We start from the raw sequence: 5,580 nt of genomic DNA on the forward strand, positions 1-5,580 counted from the left end.
TTCATTTATGATATCATCAGTTGGACATATCCTGAACCTTTGGTAAAGAGCGCTCGGAAGGATACTGGCTACAGTAGCAGCAATGTTTCATTTGCAAAGATCAAAATGCTTCAATGGAGCCACCAAGTCTGCAAGAGTTTTGGAGAGAAGTCACATGACAAAGTTTGCAGATACAATAAAAGTTGTTTTCAGCAGTCAGCGAGAGCTTACCACAGGAAAACACTTTCACTTTCTTGAAGCCTCTCCTATAAAAGTGAATGAGTTGAAAATATATTGGAAGACTCATCACACCACAAATGAAGGGTTTTCAAAACAGAAAATCTGAAACTGCACTGCGGTCTCTCAAAAAAGAGGATTCAACCAGCCATAACAGATCCAACACAAGAAAAATGGCAACAACTTATGTGGAAGGTAAGTTCAGCTGCAGACCCAACACTTGAAAATCTGTGAAAATGTCCTTTTTCCCCCAAATTTAACTGAAGAGTGGATGGATATATTTACATGTTTTAAGCTTTTTTTTAGTAATAACTTCTGCATCTTTATGTAATTAATTGTTTTTCCAATGATGCATTTCTTCATTTGTTAATTTAAAGGACCTGGCTGACTTGTTTTTGATGCAGGTTGTATCTTCCGTAACACGATGGTTGTGTTCTTGTGTGACCCTGCGCTGTATAAAAATCGGGCTTCAAAAAAAATTCTTAAAGTATTGTCGCTGCAATCGTGTTTTAGCCAAGTCACATTTTAAAAGTTTGTGGCTCAGAAACAGCGTTCTGTATTCATCAATCATTTTACAGCCAATTCGCGTTGACAAAATGCATGTTATAGCAGAATGACCTGTGCTGAACTATATATGGTCTGTTTTATATATAACTAGGATATCATCTTCCTTTTAAATTCACACTTTCTTGTGACTCATGGAGGAGAGACGCAAGGAAAGGACTCTCCTAACTGGGATGTAATAACTGTAAGTCAAGCATCTCAAATACTTGTTATCCTTTATTGGTTTGTTCCTTTTGTTTTCCACAAAGAGTAAGCTGTAACCCTCAGACATTTATTGCTATGGCCTCTTTTCTTTCCTCAGCATGACACTCAGAAGGCAGCATTCCTACAGGATTTCAGCTGGGTGAACAGAAGTCTGGCAAGATTTGTGCATCGGATTGCTAGCATCCTGTTAAACTTCTCCTGATAACCTTAAAGGAAGGCTACTGAAGGAAAGGGAAAGGAGAAGAGGTGGAGAGTGATTAGTTTCTTGCATAAGACCACACCAGCTCTTTTTCCAGTGATCCCTCAGCTTTACAATATTTTATACTCCACATTATATTTTTCTCTAGAAGAGTCTCCACCGTGAATGAATCTATTTATTGATCCCATTTATAATTGCTTAGCAGATTATTGACAGCATTTAACCACCATCTGAAGATTGTGTTCATTTAAGATCTTCTTTACAATATCTGATAAAACTACAAATGTCAAAGTTCTCTTCTGGTAAAGGTTTCTTGGAAGAAAGTTTTGTTGGTGATTAAAAAGAAATTTGAGACATTAATGGCAATTGTGAACTCTGCCAGCAGTAAATGAAATCAAAATACACTGAACTCCTAGATTTCAATGTATTTTGGCCAGCAGTATTTCAAAGTGTCAGTAGTTTTTACATCAACTTGGTTCCAGATGGAAAGTAGCACTTTTGTTGTTAATGCTTCTTTTGATGGTTTAATGTCATGTCACATTTTATTGACTTGGGTTTACTGCATGAGCAATAAATGCCCACTGCTATTGGATACACAAAAACAAATCAACTAAGCTCATTTAGAGGAGACACCCATACTTAAGAATGTATCAAATATTCTGATATTTCAAAGCCCTTGCATCACCATCACCATCACCATTACAGAAGTGACTCAATGTTTATTTTCTGTGCTAAAATCTGAGCAATGTATTTAGATTGAACATCTTGAAGAACAATGCTAGTTTATGCACCCTATACCTGTACAATAGTTCAGCTTCCTTTACTCTTTATTGCTGGTTTATTTTCAAGGCACTTGGGGAGATGGTTTGTGGATCAATATCATAGAGATAGATTTACCAGTTCAAGTGGCAAACATTAAACACAAATACATCAAAGATAGCCAGGACAACTGTCAATGTTTTGGAGATTTCCAAAAGAACATTTAACAATACTTTAGTAACAATAACAACTTTTTTCATAAAAATTGCAAATTCTGAGACTTTTTCTGTCCATAACAAGCCCTCAGCAGAAGTTAATGGAATTAAAACAACTTTTTGGAAAATAGAAAATGACTATTAGTCCTTATTTTTCATAGATTTATTTCACCTGGTTACCTTCTTAACATATCACTCAATCTTTCCTCACTTCAGAGACATATTTAACTCTTTCCTTTACTAATTTGTCTAATATGTCTTTCTTGCTTTAGCACATTTACTGAGAACAATATTCTGTCAGAAGGTGGTAATCAGAGTCAGCTTGCCTCTGCACCATCACTTTTTCTGTTAAGAAAGAGCTCTCCATTTCTGGCAAGATATTCAAATAATGGCTCTTTCATGGTGGTATTCCCCTTAAATCTACAGGCTTTTGTAATGCAAGATAATCAGTGGAATTCAAATCAAATCATGCTACTTTCTCAGGGAATTAGTTGCTTTATGCTGTGATTTAAATGTCCAGCAGTCACTTTGACAGGTCTTGTGAAAGGCTAAGTGTGTATTGTTAGGTGTGGGGTTAGGATACCAGCTGGTTAGGATGCCAGGTAAAGTAGGTTGCCAGCTGGGCAGGGTGGCTGGAAGCAAAGTGGATAGACTGGCAGGGTGTCAGGTCGGTAGAGTGTTCACAAAATGAGGTGTTGGAATGCCAATTGGATATGGTGCCAGGGTGCAAGATGAGAAGGTTGCTTGGGAAGTGAGAGAGTGTTTACAGTAGGTTAGGAGGGAAAAGTGTTGGGACCTGAATGGATGGATGTTTTTGAGTGTGTTGATGGGGAGGGGTGTGTGGTGTTGGGATAGCATGATGTGGTGTCACTTCCAGCATGATGTTGGATGCCTGAAGGTAGAGGGGATGTCAACTCTGGTGGCAGACAGTTCGTGAGGTCCAGGGTCAGGTGACCAATGCTGAGATGGAGGGGAGTGTTGGGGATGAGGGGAGGGGTGGATGTAATGGTTCTTTGACAGTGGGATACAGGTTCCAGCGAGTATGTGAGGGGAAGTGTTGAGTCTTGGGGGGAGGGGGATGGGCTTTTGAGCAGGGATTTTGGATCTGGCAGTAAAGGGCAGAGGGGGAGCTGATTCAATTGCAGAGGGGCAGTATTGGGTCCCAGGAGATGACAGCATGGGAATCTCGGGTTACATGTGTGGATGAGAATGGAGCAGAGTCAGTTCCCATGGGGAGAAGGGGCTGTTAGTCCCACGGGAAATGGGTATTGAGACCCAGATCGCGGGTATCAGGCTGTTGGATCTTGGAGGGGGTGAGGGGGATTTCAGGACACAGGGAAGGAGTGAATGTCAGGTCTCAGGATGGTGGATTCTGTCAGATCCTGAGGGTAGGGGTAGATTCCAGGTAGAAGGAGGATGCTAGGTCCAGGAGGACAGAGGCGGGGTCAGGGCATGGAGGAAAGAGGAGCCAATAGCCCAATGACAGGGGACTGATTGCACCGTGCCAGGATCTCCACTGTGTAAGTTATCTGTGGCAGCTGTAGTTGGGGGTGAAAATGTTAAGTTGTAGTGTAAGTTTATCAATTACCCAGAGTTAGCCAAGAGGCTAAATCGTACATTTCTTTGGCTAAATGTGAGTTGTGTCAGGATTTTTTGGAGGAATTCCGGTCACAAAGATGAGCCAGATGTATCTTACCAAACACACTTACCAAACACAGCCCATTAACTCCCCCTGTGGCATCTATCACAGCCAGTTCCATGTGTCACTGAAACAACACACCATTTAGCAGTTATCTACCGAACAACCAGCATTCCTGGTACCTACCACCATTTCTAAGAGGCCACTGGCATTCTGAAGCTGCACTGCTCAGTCTGAGCATGGCGGAAAAGGGGGAGATGGCACCCTGATTCTCCAGCAGGGACCAGGAGGACCTCCTCAAGTGGTTGGTGTAAAGAAGAGGAATCCTCTTCCCGGAGGACAGGCAGAGAAGGATGTGGCTGCAGACCCCAGCAGTTTGATCTAAGCTCACCACTTGAGTCAGTGCCATCTCCAAGGTGCTGACCAATGACCAATACTGTTATAAGAGGTTATGGCACAGTGTTATTAATGTCAAACTATTAATCCTGAAACTCAGTAAATATTCTGAAAACCCAAGATCGAATTCCACCACATAGAATTTCAATTCAATCAAAAATAAGTAATATACTCATGACCATTGTTGATGTCAGAAAAACTCATCTGGATTCTGGGAAAGAAATTTGCTATCTTCGCTTGGTCAAACTTACATGTGACTCCAGACCCCCAGCTATGTGGTTGATTCTTAGATGTCTTCTGAATATGCCTCACAAGCCACTCAGTTGTATCAATTGCTACAAAGTCTCAACAAAAAAATGAAACTGAATGGACCACTTGGCATTAACCAGGAACCAGAAACGACAATGGCAAAAGCAGCCCTGTTAACATTGCAAAGTCCTTCTTACTAACATCGGGTGGCTAATGCAAAAACTGGGAGAGCTATCTCATGGACTAGTCAAGCAACCGCCTGACATAGTCATACTCGTGGGAATCATGCCTTACAGAGAAGGTCCCAGATCACCATCATCATCCCCGGATATGTCCTTTCACAACAGCAGGGTAGATCCAGATAAAATGGCAGAAGAATAGTATACAGTAGGGAGGGAATTGCCCTGAGAGTGCTTGGAACCTGTGAAGAATCAGAGCGTCAGGTTAAGCATGGGCAAGAAAACCTCCTGCTGAATACCACTTGCAATCCTTGGAGGAAGCACTGAGGGTAGCAAGGGCATAAAATATACTCTGGGTGGGAGAATTCAATTCAAGAGTGACTCGCAGAAACTTTACAGATTGAGCTGGTCAGGTCCTAAAGGTCATAGCTGCTAGACTGGGTCTGTGGCAGGAGGCAAGGGAACAAGAGGTAAAAACATTCTTGACCTCATCTATACCAAATTGCTAGCTGTAGGTACATCTGCCCAGGACAGTACCAGTAGGAGTGACCACTACACAGTCCTGTGGAGACGAAGTCCCTCCTCCACATTGAGAATAACTGTGACTGAGGCTTGGCTCTGTTTCAGGGTTTTGCTTTGGGCTGACCTAGAGTCACTCTGTTCAGAATATGTCCTGTGAGAAACTATGTAATAGCCTTCATTCAACTGGTGTTCCCTAAGTTCAGTCAGACTGGCGATGGTGTCCACTGCCATTGAAACACCCTGCAACTCATATGCTTCATTTGCCATATTTTCCAACAATAAAGCCAGTTGTAGTGCCTATTTGAAGTTCAGTTAAGCTTCACCTGTTTGGCACGTTTCTATGGTTACATCATTAATCCCTCATATCAAATGGTCTCTCAGCTTCTCATTAAGGATTAAATCAAAGTCACATGCCTCTGCCAGTCATCTTAACCTAGT

The 5,580-nt window shown here is 41.8% G+C and overlaps 1 long non-coding RNA gene across 1 annotated transcript; it reads left to right on the top strand.

Moving 5' to 3' along the window:
- Window positions 1-210: 210 nt before the first annotated feature.
- On the top strand, window positions 211-2,239 carry LOC140463726 (uncharacterized). Its single transcript, XR_011954758.1, has 3 exons — window positions 211-411; window positions 875-964; window positions 1,082-2,239. It is a non-coding gene; the product is annotated as an uncharacterized lncRNA (long non-coding RNA).
- The last annotated feature ends 3,341 nt before the right edge of the window (window positions 2,240-5,580 follow it).

The sequence above is a fragment of the Chiloscyllium punctatum genome, chromosome 38 (assembly GCF_047496795.1).
Source record: "Chiloscyllium punctatum isolate Juve2018m chromosome 38, sChiPun1.3, whole genome shotgun sequence".
Taxonomy (NCBI): domain Eukaryota; kingdom Metazoa; phylum Chordata; class Chondrichthyes; order Orectolobiformes; family Hemiscylliidae; genus Chiloscyllium; species Chiloscyllium punctatum.